At 38.5% G+C, this 20,150-nt stretch overlaps 1 protein-coding gene and 1 long non-coding RNA gene across 50 annotated transcripts in view; one reads left to right on the top strand and one right to left on the bottom strand.

Moving 5' to 3' along the window:
- The window catches only part of LOC133661813 (receptor-type tyrosine-protein phosphatase delta-like), a 660,250-nt gene that overhangs the window by 249,218 nt on the left and 390,882 nt on the right, over nucleotides 1-20,150 (bottom strand). For 48 of the 49 annotated variants that reach the window (XM_062065281.1, XM_062065286.1, XM_062065292.1 and 45 more), the window contains exon 8: nucleotides 1,252-1,289. The exons of the other annotated variant lie outside the window; for it this stretch is intronic. The gene's annotated coding sequence lies outside the window, so the exon portion shown is untranslated. The remainder of the gene's footprint in view (nucleotides 1-1,251; nucleotides 1,290-20,150) is intronic. 49 annotated transcript variants of the gene reach the window in all.
- Nucleotides 1-20,150, top strand: part of LOC133661819 (uncharacterized) — a 49,379-nt gene that overhangs the window by 9,799 nt on the left and 19,430 nt on the right. The gene's annotated exons all lie outside the window — the stretch shown is intronic.

Raw genomic sequence — 20,150 nt, 5'->3', positions numbered from 1 at the left:
TTTTTTTTTTTTTTAATGCATTCTAAATATTAACATCATTTGACCAAAAGTTCACTTAAAATGGAGCCTATGGGAGCCATTCAATTCCGCCCATATAGCCCCTAACAAAATCATCCAAACACCTCCATTAGGGTTTTATATACATGATGTAAGTATATATGTAATGTAGTAACAAGCACATTTATAATACCATTTAATATTTACGTACTTTGGTCATCACAACGTTTGTTTTTTTTTCTTCATCACTGATTGTTACTCACTGCAGACTTTATGAGAGCCAACAAACATAATAAAACATCACTTACTGTACAATATCTGCTGTCATTAGGATGCCGACTGCTAGGATGTTCATAGTTAAGAGTGTCCGCCCTGAGATCGGTAGGTTGTGAGTTCAAACCCCGGACGAGTCATACCAAAGACTATAAAAATGGGACCCATTACCTCCCTGCTGGCACTCAGCATCAAAAGTTGGAATTGGGGGTTAAATCACCAAAAATTATTCCCGGGCGCGGCCACCACTGCTGCCCACTGCTCCCCTCACCTCCCAGGGGGTGATGAAGGGTGATGGGTCAAATGCAGAGAATAATTTCGCCACACCTAGTGTGTGTGTGACAATCATTGGTACTTTAACTTTTTAATATATTCACATTTACATAAGGAATGTCTCATAATCCTTGCAAAGAAATGGGGTGGAGGTGCGGGGGGAACAAGCACTTTTAGTGTCATCTTCGCCAGTTCCAGGTCCTGAATGGCTGTCAAAATGTCCCAACTTGTCGGAATACGTCCTTAGCCATCTATTTTCCAAGTGAGATGCATGATCTATGATCTACAATAAACTTACAGGGAGCAAGGAAGCAAAGAAGCAGCAGACCACTCGAAGATGTAAACGTAGGGAGACACGGTAGTGATCACGGCGCCGCTATAAATAGTTTGTCTGCGTTAGCGCTTATAATAATAATATCACTAATACTTGCTTGACATTCAAATCACCAAATGTATATAGAGTATTGTTGGCACTTTTTGAATGGTTATTTACTGTATTTTATGGGCGGCTTAATGGAGCTCCCATTGGCTGCGCTGTAAGAGGACTTTCATTTACGTTTATTTAATATTTTGAATGTATTTTTAAAAATCCATCCGTCGTCATGTCTTTCATAATGATTGTGAACGATAGGCAAACTTACAAAAACAAGTGTAGATTCCCTTTAAATAAAGTGTAAAATTGCACAAAAAAGGACAACAACTGCTTACCTTTCAGCACTCAAGAAAACTTCCCGATAGTTGAAGAGCTGCAGGATGACAAAATACAAAACAAACCCGACACATCAACCAATGCACTCATGTTTGTCCACTAGAGAATTCATTGTCATCACGAAAAGCAAGAGCAGGACAAGAGCAAACAACTATTGTCCAATCTTTGCACTATTTAACACTAATATTTCATTTTAGGAGGGGAGAAGAAATTCCTTTCCTATTGAGGATCTTTGACAAGCACTAGATCCTTAAACACAGCAGAACGTTTCTGTCTCAGAGAAAATCTTTGGTTCAACACTGGTTAAGAAAAAATGTCAGACAGGTTAAAGGACGTAAACAAGAAAATGGATGTATAATAGAACAAGTGCAGGCACTGATTATGTGTAAGGCGTTCAAGGTCTGGTAAATTAATGCAGGGTTCACTTTCAAAAAGTGTGGTGGTGGTAGAGTTGAATTAATCATGTGATTGATGGCCGGCATATCGGCATGCCTTGTTTTTTTTTTGTCCCGAGCTGGAAGATAATGCTTGGCAAACGTGCAATTGATTGTGGCAAGCTGGTGGCGTGCGAGCGGCTAAAGCGTGTGAATATCTACTGTCAAAACGCTAAATGTATTCCTGGTTGATATGCAAGGCGTACATCTGCTGGAGTGGTGTACAGTGCTGTTGCCATCATCACTAGTTAGTCTTATCAATGCATGCAAAAGCCCAAGAAGGACGTGACAAATCCTTTTTTACAAGTCCAATAAAATCATCTTCTTGCAATTACAGCAAGGCAGCTTATCAGTGCTACGTGACATTTTACCACATCTGCATTGTTGGGATTTTTTTTTTTTCTGTTTCAAAAGCTACATAGCGAATGATTAACTCCAGTTTATCAGCAGGTCGTAAAACAACAACTGCTTGTCTGCCCTACATTGATTCATGTCTTATAATTGGCCTTGAATGAACACCACCACATTAGAGCATTGTCAAGGTGACACAACTTCATGTGTTTGATTTAAAGCTGTATAATGACACCTGTTGGTTGTTATCATGTCATGTTATTGTGATTATAAACCCATCATCTATGTTAGAACTATTCAACTAGCAGCACAATTCACTTCCATATTTTAGATTTCATACAGTTTGTACAGTGAAGTCAAATGTTCTTCGACTTGTGTTTTTGCAGTAGGTCCTCTCCTGTCATATAGAGGATCTTTGACCAGCCCCCCTGCTGACTGCAGCGCTTGTCTAAATGTGCATGTTGCCTCAAATAATCAAGCGTAAAAACAATCCAGCGGGCTCGGAGGCTTGGCAGCCTGCTGTTGCACACTTCTCTCCACCATATGTCTTTGTCAGAAATGTTTGCTGGGTGCTGAAAGATGAAATCAATCCCAGGCCAAGTTGTCAAACCACGCTGACGCTCGCCAGATCGGCTCGAGCAGAAAACAACTGGCCCGCCAATGACATTCAAAGACGGACCATCTGGTATACGCCATCTAATAGGCGTTTAGCGGAGGAATGGAACAGTCGACGCCTTTCTGCTGTCTCAATTAGCAGCACAGAAAGATTTATGTCAAAGTTGTTTTTGCTTTTTTTTTTTCATTGAACAATTAACAATGTGTGCCAATTGTCTGTTGGGGCAACATATTTTCAAGTACTGCGATGAGTTGGCGACTTGTCCAGGGTGTACTCCGCCTTCCGCCCGATTGCAGCTGAGATAGTCTCCAGCACCCCCCGTGACCCCGAAAGGGACAAGCGGTAGAAAATGGATGGATGGATGAATGAATGACAAGTAGGTTTAATCAAAGATCCTCTATGTGACAGGGTGCTCTTCTGCTTTTAAAAAAACAATGCTAATTCGCTGGCCAAATCTCCTTTATATGACAAGAGCGTTCTGCTCTTTTTAAAGATCTACTGCAATAACGCTGGTCAAAGATCCTCTATATTACATGATCAGTCTGCAGTTTTTGAAGACCAACTGTTGTTTTTAAGGACTTACTGTAAAAACCCAAGTCAAAAATCCACTATATAACATGAGTACTCTTCTGTTGTTAGTAGGCTACATGATGCAAAAAAAACAGCAACAGAAAAACACTAGTCAAAGATCCTCTATATGATAGGAGCACTCGGATGTATATGGACAACATGGACAACGATCCTTTATATGACAGGAACACCCTGCTGTTTTGGAGAACAAACTGCTGTTTCTAAGGAACTACTGTAGAAACCTTAGTCAAAGATCCTCTATACAACAAGAGTACTGTGCAGTTTTTAGTATGTCACAAAATAAAAAATAAAAAACACTAATCAAAGATCTTTTATATTACAGGAGTGCTAGACTTGTTCCTATTAGGCCACATAATGCAAAACAAAGACTTGTCTAAGATCCTCTATGCGACAGGAGGGCTCTGATGTTTACAATACCTACTACAATAAGACTGGTCAAAGATCCACTATATGATAGGAGGGCTCTGATGTTTTTAAGGACCGAGTGCAAAAACACAATTCAAATATCTTTTATACAACAGGAGTCATATACTGTTTCTAGCAGGCCACATAATGCAAAACAAACACTTGTCTAAGATCCTCTAGGGCTCTGATGTTTTTAAGGGCCTACTGCCAAAACGCTGGACAAAGATTCTCTCAATGACAGGAGCACTCTGATGTTTTAAGGACTTCCCATAATAATGCAGGACAAAGATATCCTGCAGGAGTGCTCTGTTGTTTTTAAGGATCTACTGCAAAAACACAAATCAAATCTCCTCTATTGAGATAAGTGCTCTGATAATTTTATTAATGGACACTATGCAAAAAACAAACAAACAAAAAGTTAATTAACAATCCTCTATGTGACAGAAGTGTTCGGTTTTTAAAGACCCACTGCAAAAACACTGGTCAAAGATCCCCTGTATCAGTGGTCCCCAACCTTTTTGTAGCTGCGAGCCGGTCAACACTTGAAAATTTGTCCCGCGGACAGGGGGGGAATATTATATATATAATATCTATACATTTGATGTTTTTTGTTTTTTTTTCTCGTGCAGCGACCGGTACCGGTTGGGGACCACTGCCCTATATGACGGGAGCACAATGTTTTAAGGAGCCACTGCAAAAAGCTGGTCAAAGATCCTCTATATTTCAAAAGCACTGTGCTGTTTTTAGGGACCACCTGCTAGTTAAAGATCCTTTATACAACAGGAGTGCTGTGTAACTAAATAGTATGTCTCATGATGACTCTTTTGAGCATTTAATGTGGAAAAAGTACAAAAAACTGAAATGAAAGGAGAAGATGGTCAAAGTTGCTTCCTGGCAGCCATGCTGATAGGCAGCCTTCTGGACTGACTGCCTTTTAAATTGCAGCCCAGCTTGATGGGTGGCTGTCAGGAGGTGGCGGCGGGGGGCATCTTTTTTAATAGAAGTTCCCAAGGTACAAACTAGCAGAGAAGGAAGGGAAAGGATGGTCACCTCATTGGTGAGGTGTTCTGGAGAATACTGTTTGATCAAAATAAAGCCATATAAACCAATAGGTTTGAAATTATTTTCTATAATGCCCCCCATTGGGAACATACACAGTTTACACCCTACTTAATTTGAAATGTTGAAAGAACACTGAAATAAGAAATTATTCTACTTAACAATATTAAATCAATACTACCTTCCGAGTAAAGCCAAGAGCTCCACTGTATATACTTTGTCATATCTCCCGGTCAGCCTGCTGCCACCTAGCTGGGGGCTTGTGTATTGTTCAAGTATGAATACAGACTTGACTACAGACTAACATTGAAAGTCCTCCTGCCTCTCACAGCCCGCCTGACACCCCCATTTCACAAACTCTGACGGTGGTGATAAATACTAATTCAGCAGGTTGGATTTTAATGAATCAAATGCAACATTTCAAAATGTTCCAGCCTCACTGCTTAATCTTGCCTCGCATTCTTTCTGCAACACAACAGATGGACTTTTAGGACGTCTGCTTGCCTTTCGTTATTGCATCTGCTACTTTCAGGAATATTTATGTCAGGATGTTTGTTGTTAAATAAAATGAAGGTCAATCGACTACAAAGACACTCCTTGAAGGGATCATCACCACCCGCTGTTTTTGTCGTATTCAGGCTTGCTGATGATTGGTAAGGATCTACAGCAAGCCAAAGATTCTCTATATGACAGGACGACTCTGCAATTTTCAGGAATCAACTGCCAAAACACAGTCAAATAGAGTGCTGTTTTTAAGGATATATTGCAAAAACACTATTCAAAGATTCTTCATTTGCATTGCGCTGTTTTTTTTAAGTACATACAGCAAAAGCTTCCATCCATCCATCCCATCCATTTTCTACCGCATATTCCCTTCGGGGTCTCTGGAGCCTATCTCAGCTACAATCGGGCGGAAGGCGGGGTACACCTTGGACAAGTCGCCACCTCATCACAGGGCCAACACAGATAGACAGACAACATACACACTCACATTTACACACTAGGACCAATTTAGTGTTGCCAATCAACCTATCCCCAGGTGCATGTCTTTGGAGGTGGGAGGAAGCCGGAGTGACCGGAGGGGACCCACGAAAGATCCTGAGCCCGGGATTGAACCCAGGACTACTCAGGACCTTCGTATTGTGAAGCAGACGCACTAACCCCTCTTCCACCGTGCATATATTTTATGTACGGGACTGCTTTTTGGTTTTCTTTAGACGTGCTGATAAGGATCCACTGCAAAAACACAACGCTGTAATGGTTTCTAGGACCTGCTGTTTTTGAGGATGAACTAAACAAAATGCTAGCCCAAGTTCTATAAGTCAAGAAGGCACTCTATATGCATGAAAGTGATTTGGGTTGGTAAGGGGGGACATGTCCACTGCACTTTTTAAAGTTCAGAAATAATGTTACGCTATTGAATAGAAGCAAGTAAAACACTAGCGGCGGGCGGAAACTTTTCTACATCATCAAAATTGATCATGTATGTTGCTGTATGTATACTTTTGACCCAGCAGATTTGGTCACATTTTCAGTAGACCCATAATAAATTCATAAAAGAACCAAACTTCATGAATGTTTTTGTGACAAAACAACAAAAAAGTATGTGCTCCAATAACTCTATTTGAGGGTTTAGGGTGGGCATGGTCGGGGTGGGCGAGTCCGGGGGGCGGGGTTAAGGGGGGAGGATTATATTTATAGCTAGAATTCACTGAAATTCAAGTATTTATTATATATATATATAAATAAAATAAATACTTCACTTTCAGTTAATTCTAGCTATATATATATATATATATATATATATATATATATATATATATATATATATATATATATATATATATATATATATATATATATATATATACAAACCCCGTTTCCATATGAGTTGGGAAATTGTGTTAGATGTAAATATAAACGGAATACAATGATTTGCAAATCCTTTTCAACCCATATTCAATTGAATGCACTACAAAGACAAGATATTTGATGTTCAAACTCATAAACTTTATTTATTTTTTGCAAATAATAATTAACTTAGAATTTCATGGCTGCAACATGTGCCAAAGTAGTTGGGAAAGGGCATGTTCACCACTGTGTTATATGGCCTTTCCTTTTAACAACACTCAGTAAACGTTTGGGAACTGAGGAGACACATTTTTTAAGCTTCTCAGGTGGAATTGTTTCCCATTTCTGCTTGATGTACAGCTTAAGTTGTTCAACAGTCCGGGGGTCTCCGTTGTGGTATTTTAGGCTTCATAATGCGCCACACATTTTCAATGGGAGACAGGTCTGGACTACAGGCAGGCCAGTCTAGTACCCGCACTCTTTTACTATGAAGCCACATTGATGTAACACGTGGCTTGGCATTGTCTTGCTGAAATAAGCAGGGGCGTCCATGGTAACGTTGCTTGGATGGCAACATATGTTGCTCCAAAACCTGTATGTACCTTTCAGCATTAATGGCGCCTTCACAGATGTGTAAGTTACCCATGTCTTGGGCACTAATACACCCCCATACCATCACAGATGCTGGCTTTTCAAATGTGCGCCTATAACAATCTGTATGGTTCTTTTCCTCTTTGGTCCGGAGGACACGACGTCCACAGTTTCCAAAAACAATTTGAAATGTGGACTCGTCAGACCACAGAACACTTTTCCACTTTGTATCAGTCCATCTTAGATGAGCTCAGGCCCAGCGAAGCCGACGGCGTTTCTGGGTGTTGTTGATAAACGGTTTTCGCCTTGCATAGGAGAGTTTTAACTTGCACTTACAGATGTAGCGACCAACTGTAGTTACTGACAGTGGGTTTCTGAAGTGTTCCTGAGCCCATGTGGTGATATCCTTTACACACTGATGTCGCTTGTTGATGCAGTACAGCCTGAGGGATCGAAGGTCACGGGCTTAGCTGCTTATGTGCAGTGATTTATCCAGATTCTCTGAACCCTTTGATGATATTACGGACCGTAGATGGTGAAATCCCTAAATTCCTTGCAATAGCTGGTTGAGAAAGGTTTTTCTGTTCAACAATTTGCTCACGCATTTGTTGACAAAGTGGTGACCCTCACCCTATCCTTGTTTGTGAATGACTGAGCATTTCATGGAATCTACTTTTATACCCAATCATGGCACCCACCTGTTCCTAATTTGCCTGTTCACCAGTGGGATGTTCCAAATAAGTGTTTGATGAGCATTCCTCAACTTTATCAGTATTTATTGCCACCTTTCCCAACTTCTTTGTCACGTGTTGCTGGCATCAAATTCTAAAGTTAATAAATATTTTCAAAACATTTTTTTTATCAGTTTGAACATCAAATATGTTGTCTTTGTAGCATATTCAACTGAATATGGGTTGAAAATGATTTGCAAATCATTGTATTCCGTTTACATTTGCATCTAACACAATTTCCCAACTCATATGGAAACGGGGTTTGTATACATATACATATATATATATATATATATATATATATATATATATATATATATATATATTATTATATATATATACATATAAATAAAATAAATACTTGAATTTCAGTGTTCATTTATTTACACATATACACACATAACACTCCTCCATACTCATTGTTGTATTTGAAAGTGCAATGCTTTGCAGCCAGTAGCACAGCCTTTGAAGGAGCAAAGGCAGAAGTGGGTAGAGTAGCCAGAAATTGAACTCAAGTAAGAGTACTGTTACTTTAGAGATGTATTACTCAAGTAAAAGTAAGGAGTAGTCACCCAAATATTTACTTGAGTAAAAGTAAAAAGTATGTTGTGAAAAAACTACTCAAGTACTGAGTAACTGATGAGTAACCTGTTGGTTTAATGATGACGGCAACAAATAATGCACACACATAAAAATAGCAATGAGCAAATTCAGAGCCAGGAATATCTCTTAAGCAACTAAAACAATAATATATATTAAATAATAATACATTAAAATTTTAAAAAATAGCGCTATTTCTATTGGTATTTGTATTGCTCCATTTTTAGTGTAATAATGCTCATTGTCATTTCTGTATTATTTTTTATTTTCGCTAACTGCTTATTTGCTATTACTTTTACCATCATATTTGTTCATGTCATATTTGCTGATGTTGCTCTATTGTTGTTGTTGTTGTTGTTGTGTTTGCTGTTGTTGTTTTTGTCTCTCTGTCTAATCCCCCTCTTGTCCCCACAATTCCCCCCTCAGTCTTCCTTTTTTTCTCTTTCTATCCCCTCCTGCTCCGGCCGGGCTGCACCAAATGATAATATAAATACATTTAATAAAGTCAAATACAAATAAGGCAACAAGAGAAGTATCCTACACTTCTCTTTTGTAAAGTAAATCCGAACAGCTGATATGGGCATCTACATCAACTATATGATTTGCCTGAGAAGCTGGACAGGACAAAAATAAATAAATAAATAAAAATAAAAAAAATACAAAATTAAGGCAAATTGAGCCACAATAACTTAACAGCACCATAGGGTCAGTAGGCATTCATTGATTGATTGATTGAAACTTGTATTAGTAGATTGCACAGTACAGTACATATTCCGTACAATTGACCACTAAATGGTAACACCCCAATAAGTTTTTCAACGTTAATCAATTACTTAATAAATGACCAAGTCGAGGTGATCTACCTCATATATACATATACATACACACACATATCATATACATATACATACACTCACATATCATATAAATATATATATATATATATATATATATATATATATATATATATATATATATATATATATATATATATATATATATATATATATATATATATATATACACATTTATATATACAGTATATAATTTATATTTATTTATTTTGCCGTTTTTGTACACATGTTAAAGGTGTTTTAATGAATATACATGCATGTTTAACATATAGATTCCTTTCTTGCATGAAGACAAGAATATAAGTTGGTGTATTACCTGATTCTGATGACTTGCATTGATTGGAATCAGACGGTAGTGCTGATAACGCCCACGTTTTCAAATGGAGGAGAAAAAAAGTTCCTCCTTTCTGTCTAATACCACATGAAAGTGGTTGGTTTTTGGCATCTTATTTGTCCAGCTTCCATATTCGTTTTCATACACTTTACAAGAAATACATTAGCGGCAAACTCCGTAGCTTGCTAGCTTGTTTGCGCTGGCTTTCGGAGACTCTTATTTTGTTAGCGCAGGCGTGAAGACAGGAACTGTGCGTCAGTCTTTAGGCTTTTGACGGGATGTACGGTTGAAATAAAAAAGTGTATTTTTTTCCTTCACACTTTTGATTGATTGATTGGAACTTTTATTAGTAGATTGCACAGTACAGTACATATTCCGTACAATTGACCACTAAATGGTAACACCCGAATAAGTTTTTCAACTTGTTTAAGTCGGGGTCCACGTGTGACGGTCATGTGACTGCCTGGCTCTGTTTGATTGGTCCAACGTCACAAGTGACTGCATATGATTGGTGAAACGGAGTCAAACGTCACCAGTGATTGCATCTGATTGGTGAAACGCAGGCATGCATACATCCAACTTTGAAGGTCTGTCTGACAAACCAAAACAAACAAAGCGTGCATTAACAGATTGATAAAATCAGTAGCGAGTAGCGAGCTGAATGTAGATAAATGGAGCGCAGTAAAAGTAGCGTTTCTTCTCTATAAATATACTCAAGCAAAAGTAAAAGTATGTTGCATTAAAACTACTCTTAGAAGTACAATTTATCCCAAAAGTTACTCAAGTAGATGTAACGGAGTATATGTAGCGCGTTACTACCCACCTCTGAGCATAGGTATGGGCAGTGTAATATTATGGGTTGGAGTCAATAACCAGGCGAGGTGATGAAGTTACGTCTCTTTACTTCATACTTCAGAACAGACTCCCACACTTGCCCATGACAAATTTGTGCTTTGTTTTAAAGATGTGATATTTGGATTTACACTATATGAAAAACAATTTGAAAAGGAATTTTACCTTTGCAACCTCATTATACTATTGGCTAAGTTTTATATTCATAAATGTAAGTTTCTCAATACCCGACCTGTTTTTTGTGCCTTTAAAAAAGATTTAGAACTCTACATTAAAACACTCTCTACCTCTAACAACCAAAAAGCTGTGAAAACGATGATGCTGGGCTCCAAATTAGGATTACTTACAGAAATTATGTGAGCCTATGGCTTTACATTTTGTTACATATACTGTACATATATATATATATATATATATATATATATATATATATACTGTACATATATATATATTTATATATATATATATATATATATATACATATATATATATATATATATATATATATATATATATATACATATATATATATATATATATATATATATATATATATATATTTGTACATATATATATATATATATATATATATATATATATATATATATATATATATATATATATATATATATATATATATATATATTTTTTGCATTCTTCTTTAGTTGCTTTATTGAGTTTACAAACCCCCTGGCGCTGTTTTGTACTACTTCTGTACTTGTTTTTATTTTATTTTTTTTAATCATATGTTGAATGTTATTAATAAAGGTTTAGAAAAATAAAAATAAAAATAAAAAAAAGACTCCCACACTTGCTGTCAGCGTGCGCAATACAACGTAAACCGTTGGCCAATCAAAAAGTAACCACAAAACACTATACGTATAGAGTTCTGCGGTTACTTTTTGGTTGGCCAAGCGGACGTGAGGACAGGCTGTCCTCACTCAGGTCCGCACGGACCTGCAGGGGGCGTGCCTTAAGTCCGGCTGGAAATCGGGAGAAATTCGGGAGAATGGTTGTCCCGGGAGATTTTCGGGAGAGCACTGAAATTCGGGAGTCTCCCGGAAAATTCGGGAGGGTTGGCAAGTATGACTGTGACAGTCCTAAGCTGTCGGGTGGGTTCCATGGACCATCAAAGGAAGACATGTTGCGGCAGGTGTAGACTTTCGTTTATTTTTTCAAATAAAACCCCTCAGTCTCAGGTCGCTTTGCAGCTCCTCTTCCCTGCTCGCTCTCCGGTCCGCTTTTCAGCCGGCCGCGTCTTCGTCTTCGGCGGCGTGTTCGCTCCTCGTTAACCTCTGCGTGTCTCGCTGACTCTCCACCTCCTTTTCTCCCGTCGCTCTCGGCCGCTGTCTCTTTAAACACTGCGAGGGGATTAGGTAATTGTGACCAGGTGAGCAATCCCCGCACCTGGTTGCCGCGTCTTTCTCGCCGCTTGCTCGCCGTCCCCGCCTCCTCGCCGCCATCTTGGAGTGGGCCCCGCCGCGGAGGTCAAGACACACCTGACTCATCGTAAATAACAACTTCTCCCTATCGGCGAATTATGGATACCCCCAGTGTTTGCGAGCAATCCTTTTCGAGGATGCTGGACATAAAAACGAAGAAAAGGAACAGACTTTGCTGTGAAAATGACATGAGAGTGGCACTTGCCAAGGTGAAGCCACGCATATCTAAACTGGTCTCTCAAAGGCAACAGCAGAAGTCACACTGATTTGCAGGTGTGTAATTTGTTGTGAGTTCATGCTCTGTCTTGGTTTTGTTCTTTGAACTAGGTGATGTTTATGCACGGTTAATTTTCAGCACCAGTAAAAAAACATATAAATTTGTCTTGGATTTGAAAGAAAAAAAACCATTTTATTTTTCACTAAAGAAGGGTTCGGTGAATGCGCATATGAAACTGGTGGGGTTCGGTACCTCCAACAAGGTTAAGAACCACTGACATATACAGTATATATATACATACATACATACATACATACATACATACATACATACATACATACATACATACATACATACATACATACATACATACATACATACATACATACATACATACATACATACATACATACATACATACATACATACATATATATATATATATATATATATATATATATATATATATATATATATATATATATATATATATATATACATACATACATACATACATACATACATACATACATACATACATACATACATACATACATACATACATACATATATATATAAGGGGTGTGGGAAAAAAATTGATTCGAATTCGAATCGCGATTCTCACGTTGTGCGATTCAGAATCGATTCTCATTTTTAAAAAATAGATTTTTTTATTTATTTAAAAAAAAAAAAAAATTATTTAATTAATCAATCCAACAAAACAATACAAAGCAATACCATAACAATGCAATCCATTTCCAAAACCAAACCCGACCCAGCAACACTCAGAACTGCAATAAACAGAGCAATTGAGAGGAGACACAAACACGACACAGAACAAACCAAAAGTAGTGAAACAAAAATGAATATTATCAACAACAGTATCAATATTAGTTACAATTTCAACATAGCAGTGATTAAAAATCCCTCATTGACATTATCATTGGACATTTATAAAAAAACAACAACAAAAAAACAACAATAGTGTCACAGTGGCTTACACTTGCATCGCATCTCATAAGCTTGACAACACACTGTGTCCAATATTTTCGCAAAGATAAAATAAGTCATATTTTTGGTTCATTTAATAGTTAAAACACATTTACATTATTTTCAATCAGTTGATAAAACATTGTCCTTTACAATTATAAAAGCTTTTTACAAAAATCTACTACTCTGCTTGCATGTCAGCAGACTGGGGTAGATCCTGCTGAAATGCTATGTATTGAATGAATAGAGAATCGTTTTGAATCGGGAAAAAAAAATCGTTTTTGAATCGAGAATCGTGTTGAATTGAAAAAAAAAAAATCGATGTTGAATCGAACCGTGACCCCAAGAATCGATATTGAATCGAATCGTGGGACACCCAAAGATTCACAGCCCTAATATATATATATATATATATATATATATATATATATATATATATATATATATATATATATATATATATATATATATATATATATATATATATATATATATATATAAATTTCCTAATCATTTTAGTCCAATGTGGCCCCAGAGTTTAAAACGTTTGCAGTAAACCAAACGCTGCTTACAAAGCAGAAGGGTTAACAAGGATTTCCACTAGATGCGTAAAGGCTATAGAATGGCGCCACAATGGGACGTCTCAGCCAACTGCCAATCCCCACCGCCGTTCTGATGCAACAAAGTTACGCAGACATTTACGAGATCTTGCAAATCCAGGCATAATCACCTAATAAGTGGAACCACAAACAGTTTATTCTGTCCTTCCAGAGAAGCAGAAGCAAGTAAACTTAACCCAGCCATCCGAGATACTTAACGGCTGCTGAATGGCAACACCTGTCTAACAATACCCACAGATTTTATCTAAATAAATAACGTTTTTATTTAGATAAAATAAGTCCAGTACCGTCAACTGGGACTGGCATTATGCTAAACCATAATGCTGGTTTAGCATAACCAGCATTATGGTTATGCTGGATGCATAACTGGATGCTGTTATGCATCCAGTTTAAATCCAGGGTAAGTGTAGTTTCTGGAGAGACCTCAGTCATAGTGCTGTAATACTTTTAGTTAATTGTGTCGCAACGACAAGGACGCTTCTTTGCCAGCAGCCACAATAAGCAAATGGAACACAAAAGCTCCAGTTGGCTGGGTCACACACATGCACAGGCGCACACGCACGCACACACACAAAAAGTGATTCACCTGAGGGATGTGGACATATTTTGCATGGACCACAGAGGGTAATTTTGGACTCCATTAACATGAGAGAGATGAAGAAAAATGGCCTGAAGCGAGTTGGCATTGTGAGGAAGCATCTTTCCTTCTTGATCCCGTTCATGTTAATGGTCTATTGGACTTCAAGTAGGTCGTCTGGGAGCTCAATGGAGGCCTGCTTTGAAGGAACAAAACGTTGTTGGAACTGTCAGCCACGGTTTGTCCCTTTTATTTAACCGTTAAAAAGAGATCTGTAGAAATATACACACATTTGGCCTAAAAAAACTAATATGTTTGCTTTCCAAAAACGGTTTGGGTTAACAATTGGCAGCAACATTAATTTCAATGCACTATTTATTCATCGTGTTAGATTTAAAACTAAACTTCGCACTTGAGGACATCAGGGCCAAAAATGCCTGTGTTCCATTTTGAATATTTTAAAACTTCTAAAGTGTTTGATTACATATATTCGTATTTTATGTTCATATGTTTTTTTATTATGATCCTTTTCATGTCATATGGCTCTGATTATTATTTTTATTTTTTAAAATCAGATTAATCACAGGTTTATTACTCTCTGGCATAAATTAAATTAAACTGAAAAAAGACCCTATTATTTGGACACAAATGCAATTTTATTGTCAGAATGTCACACAGGGACATCTTTTAAACGTTTTACTTGAAGGAATATAATTTTTTTGCCCAAAACTTGCTAAAGATTTTTTTGAAAAACCCGTCAGGGTGTATTTTGAAGGTAAATTTGACACTGAAATCAGTCATCCAGTACAACAGTCAGAGTGTCCTCACTCATCTTTGCACTGATGTGTGCATTAGCCTGATTACTGACCGTATAACAACACACTTTTCAGGTACATTTTCAGGCAACCATATGGGATTATTCTAAAGGAGCATGTTAACATAAAATGTGTGAGTAATCTGCGTATATACATGATAACTGCAATATTTATGAAGGCTCTAATTTTTAGGTTTTATAAATGCAATTTTATTGTACTGCATGATTTCAATGGGGAAAGCTAGTGCCATCTGGTGGACAAATATAACATATACAAATAGAAACACAGTAGTTTAAATTGTACTTTTAGGATTGCATTGGTTTATGTTAAGATACTTACAGGATCAAAAATGACATTTTCAACAGGACCCAATGTGTCACTTTTTGTGCAGCATTGTCATTTTAGGCCAAGTAAGGGAACGGAAATGACAAGTCTAATTAACAATTATATTCAGCCAAAATGACCTAAAAATGTAACATGGCAAAAAGTGTCCTGAGGATGTCTTAAGGGATAGAAAACTACAACACCGTTTTTTCCAAGTCGCTCTCAGTGTAGAGTGTGTCCTTTCTTTGCCCTTCCTGTGGTCAGACATTATTAGCAAAAGGGTTAAACGACAACCCATTCACCCATATGTTTCCATAATTACCTTGCTTTCGTGTCAGGGCGCAAGATTTTTTCTTTTTTGCTTTCAATTATGTTCTCTCTTTTGTTGCACTGCCTGCTGAACACCGGGAAGCATCGGAAGGTGACAAAAGGTACAGATCTTATCACTAAGATCTGTAGTAGGTCATGTTGACGGGACTTGTCGGGAAGGCGGGAGCAAAAAACCAGAAATGGATGCAGTCACAGAGAGGATCTTTGGCTAGGGTTTGTGCAGTAGATCATTACCAACGGCAGAGCACTAAGGTCACATTGGAGACCTTTGACGAGTGTTTTTGCAGCAAAAACATCCGTGTGAGCCACTTAAATACAGGATCTTTGACTAGCATCTTTGCTGTAGGTTCTTAAAAACAGCAAAACACTTCTGTGTTTTTTTAAAAAACATTTGACTTGTGGTTCTGCAAGAGGTTTTTAAACAATCAGAGCACTCCTGTCATATTGTGGATCTTTGACTTGGTTTTTGCAGTTAGAAACACCAGTTGGTCCTTAAGAACAGCAGAGTGTTCCTGCCATCGAGAAGGGTACTGCATTTTTGGGGGGAATTTTGCCTATCGTTCACAATCATTATAAGAGAAAAGACGACATATGCTTTTTTGGTTTCACTTTAAAATTGAATTAAAAAAACACCAACAATACTTCATTTACGTTCCGTAACCTGTAAAATAACCTAACTGTAGCGACATTGTTATTGTATGAGCGAACACTGAGGAACTTTTTCTCTAGCGTATTAACACATCGGCCTGCTACGGAATTAGCCTTAGAAGTTAACTACGGCAAGAGATAAGCTCACTTTAATGTCGGCACGAAACATGTTTGAGTTTGTTATGCACAACGCAGTGCGATAAGTCACCAATCTGTACTGACTGATAAACATGAACAATCATATTACTGTATCTGTAAAGTATTAGCCCACATTTCATGTTTTGTTTGTACACAGTTAGCCAGACAGCATATGATTCAATTCACGTACAGTATAACGTGCTGCGTGTGTCATGATCAATGTTAAAGTGACTCACTCAATGGACAGTTGTCTGTTTGGTCCAGCTAGCCAGGGACCTTTTTTTCCAGTTAATTATGGGCAAGCACGCCATTAATGTCGAAGTTGCATGGCTTCAAATTCCACATTTTGCAACTTTGATTCACTCTTACCTCACTCTTTTGGCTTTCGTCTGCTCCAACGTCTCACTCTTCCTTTGTGCTCGCTTCCAGAAGCAGTACTTCATCCTCCATAAATTCAGATTCAAAAATATAAGGTTGTAAAACCTCATCTGTCCAAAAATTGTTGTATTCGTTGTTTGTTACCAAATTTGCCATGATTAGAACACACTCGCTTGTTTGTATCAAGAAGAGGTTGTTGCCGGAAGTCAGAAATGCGCTGCTATGGAAACAAATAAATGCGCCGAAAAATTAGTTACGGCAATCATTAAAATGACCAAAATACGGTAAATATTGAACATATTACATATTTTTATGAACGTGTCTGTTACTACATTATATATAGACTTGCAGTGTGGATATAAAACGTTGGAGGGTTTAGTAGTTGTTCTAGAGGGCTTTGAAGGCTACAACGGTGACTCCCATTACCCGCATCTTCTTTAAAATCAAAATAAAAAAGACGTGTGTTTTTGTCTCTCATAATTATTGTGATTGATAGGCAAAATTCCCAAAAAATTGCAGTTCCCCTTTAAAAGGATATTTGACTAGTTTTTTGGAGTAGGTCCTTAAAAACACCAGTTGGTCCTTAAAACAGTAGAGTGTTCTTGTCATATAGAGGAGCTTTGACTAGTGTTTTTTGGAGTAGGTTCTGAAAAACAGCAGAGGAATTTCATTATATAAAGGGTCTTTAACTGGTGTTTTTGCAATAAAAAAACAACAGAGTATTTCTGTCATATACTGTAGAGCAGGGGTGTCAAAGTCAAATGGACGGAGGGCCAAATAAAAAATTTAGCTACAAGCCGAGGGCCGGACTGTTCGAATGTTCATTGAAAAATTTTTAAATGACGCATATAGTCTAGTGAACCTAATTGAACCTACTGAAAACCTAACAAATATATTCCAATATGATCAGATAAATAAAGCAATATTTTCTTATGGCTCTGTCAGTAATCTTTAATTTTCAACAGACACAAAAGACAAATTTCCTTTATATAAAAATCCCCATAACATGAACATTAAATGAAAGAAACCGGTATTCAAGGCACCATCAGTAGCCTATATTTTCTATTTTAGCAAAAGTGGGCTAAATTTACTTCAAAGAAAAAAACAATAATAGCAATTTTCTATCATCCACTCAACTGAAATATTTTTAAAATATAATTAAATTGAAATACAATAAAATAAAGTGCAAAAATCTATAAATCAAAAACAACACTTTGTTTAAGGAGAAGTAACATGCAGTGAAAACAAATATTAAACTTTAACTTTTAAACTTGAATTGAGTAAAAACTCTAAATATGTGATTGCACAGTAATGTTCACATTAAACCCCCCTCCTCCCTCCGTGGGAGGGAGGCGAGTTGGGTGCCCGAAACCCCCCGCTGGTTTCGGCCCGCCCCTTGGCGCGCGTGGCACGGCGGGCTCCGCGACCCGACGGTTGGCCCTCGTGGCTTGACGGCGGGCGCGTCCCGACGGGCCGCGCGTAGGGGTCAAACGCAGAAGTCTCAGGGCCTCGTGGTGAGGGGGTGGCCTGCGGGTTTCGGCCCGCTTGACCCCCCCGCTCCGCTTGGCGCGCGCGGCACATGACGGGTTCCGCCACCGACGCTCGGGCTGCAGCCCGACGGTGGTGCGGGCCCGGCGGTGACGCGCGGTTTGGGGAAACAAAGCAGAAGTCTCAGGGCCTCGGGGCCGGGTTTCGGCCCGCCCCCTTGGCGCGCGTGGCACGGCGGGCTCCGCGACTGACGGCCGGGCTGCAGCCCTTCGGCCGGCAGGCGCGTCCCGGCGGGCCGCTCGCCCCCTTTCGGAACCTTGGACCGGCATCCGCTTGGTGCGTGTAAAAGATCTGCGGTCTGCGGGCCGGTTCTAATAATAAATCAAGATCATCCCAAGGGCCGTAAAAAACCTTCTCGCGGGCCGGATATGGCCCGCGGGCCTTGACTCTGACATATGTGCTGTAGAGGATCTTTGAGTAGTTTCTTAAAAACAGCAGAGCGATCCTATCAAATAGAGGATCTTTAACTAGTTATTTTGCAGTGGGTTCTTACAAACAGAAGTTAGTCCCTAAACACAGCAGAGTGGTGCTGGCACATAGAAGCTATTTGAATCGTGTCAAGCAGCTGTTGGTTTTTGACAACAGCAACGTGATCTGGGTATGTAGAGGATCTTAGCCTACCATTTTTACAACAGGTTCCCAAAAACAGCAGAACGCTCCTGTTTAATAAATGGATATCTGACTAATGGTTTTGCAGTAAGTTCTTAAAACAGCAGTTTGTCCTTAAAAAATAAGAGTTATCCTGTATATAGAGGATCTTTGACTTGGTTTTTGCAGTTGTTTTTTTTTCAGTTGGTCCCTAAAAACAGCAGAGGGGGCTAGTCTATAAACAGGCTCTTTGACTATCATTTTTGCAGTAGCTTCCTAAAACAGCATAATCCTGTTACATCAAGGATCTTTGATTAGTGTTTTTGCAGTAGGTTTTTAAAAACAGCATGTGATCCCCTATAAAAAGGATCTTTGACAAGGGCTGTGCAGGGGCTTACCTGGGCTGAAGCGAAGGGGCTCCAACCCAATCAGGGCCCACCGATTTTGACGGAGGAATGCGATGATTTGTGTTCATGGCTGTCAACACACAGCTCAGCTTTGTGTAGTGATTGTGCACTCTGTCTCTCGGCTGCGTTTTTTTTTCCTACTGCTCCAAGCGAGGCGCGAACCCAGGTCACCAGTGTCAGAGGCAAGCGTGCTGACTACTAAGATAAAAGCACAGGCAATCTCCCAGATTGCCAGCACTATTCTTGAAGTTGACTGGCCTTTGTCACACTCGCACAGACGTGCATGCGCCCGTTGCAAAGGAAATGTACGTATCTGCGATGTGTTTTCGGAGTGGGGGAGTAGGGTTGAGGTTTAGTGGGAGGGAGATAGTTGAGGTTTGGCTCCAGGACTGAGGGTTTTTTTGTAGTACTGTGGGTCTTTAAAAACAGCAGTTAAAAACAGAAGAGTTTTCCTGTCATTTAGGGGATCTTTGACTATTGTTTTTGTATGTGTTCCTTAAACACAGCTGTTAGTCCTTAACAGCAAATTCATCCTGGCATATTGATATTTGACTAACCTTTATGCATTGGGTACTTATAAACATGACTTAGTCCTTAAAAACAGCAG

The sequence above is a fragment of the Entelurus aequoreus genome, linkage group LG12 (genome assembly GCF_033978785.1).
Source record: "Entelurus aequoreus isolate RoL-2023_Sb linkage group LG12, RoL_Eaeq_v1.1, whole genome shotgun sequence".
Classification (NCBI taxonomy): domain Eukaryota; kingdom Metazoa; phylum Chordata; class Actinopteri; order Syngnathiformes; family Syngnathidae; genus Entelurus; species Entelurus aequoreus.
Note: the sequence above shows the minus strand (reverse complement) of the source record. Positions and strands in the feature narration are given on the sequence as shown.